This window comes from Rhincodon typus, chromosome 37 (assembly GCF_021869965.1).
Source record: "Rhincodon typus isolate 14 chromosome 37, sRhiTyp1.1, whole genome shotgun sequence".
Taxonomy (NCBI): domain Eukaryota; kingdom Metazoa; phylum Chordata; class Chondrichthyes; order Orectolobiformes; family Rhincodontidae; genus Rhincodon; species Rhincodon typus.
The window spans coordinates 12,527,305-12,527,996 of record NC_063368.1 but is presented as its reverse complement, the minus strand read 5'-3'; positions in this window follow the sequence as shown (position 1 = coordinate 12,527,996).

The following is a 692-nucleotide window of genomic DNA, read 5'->3' as shown; positions in this document are numbered from 1 at the left end:
AGGGACATGCAGGTTCACTTATTTACATACTGCACAGAGAGCTTCAGCTGAAATTTGATGTCTAGGTCGCTGCTGTTGTGGGACTTGAACCTGTAACTTTCTGACTCACAGGCAAGATATATACCAGAGCCAAATACGGAGTTATTTCTGAGACAAGCATGTGATTTTCTTTTTGGCTTAGATATTTTCTAATCAATCTGTTCAATGATGTTATTATAGACCTCAGAGCACATGGGACTTGAACCCATATCTTTTGCTTCAGAGGTAGGGACACTACCACTGCACCACAATAGCCCTTAGTTTTTTCAGCTTACATCTTCTGCTTAAATCACACAACCTGTTTCTCGCTACAAGGCTGCATTGTAACTCCAGAGGACTTTTAGTAAAGCTCTTGAACTGCTTAGAGATAAGGTGGAGGGGCTGGGACGTAGTGATTTGTAATCCAAATGATAAAAGTAATAATTTTATTAAGGGTCAAACCAACACTATATATCACAGCTTTCACTAAAATTGATGTCTAATTTGTTTCTGGGCATGACTTGCCTGTCTACAACCTTGCTTCATATTGTAGTTATGTGAACGTTTCCAAATGCCATATGTCAGAATAGAACAAGATTGCATTTTGAGAGTTTACACAGTGTGGAGCTGGAGGAACACAGCAGGCCAGGCAGCATCAGATAAGCAGGAAAGTT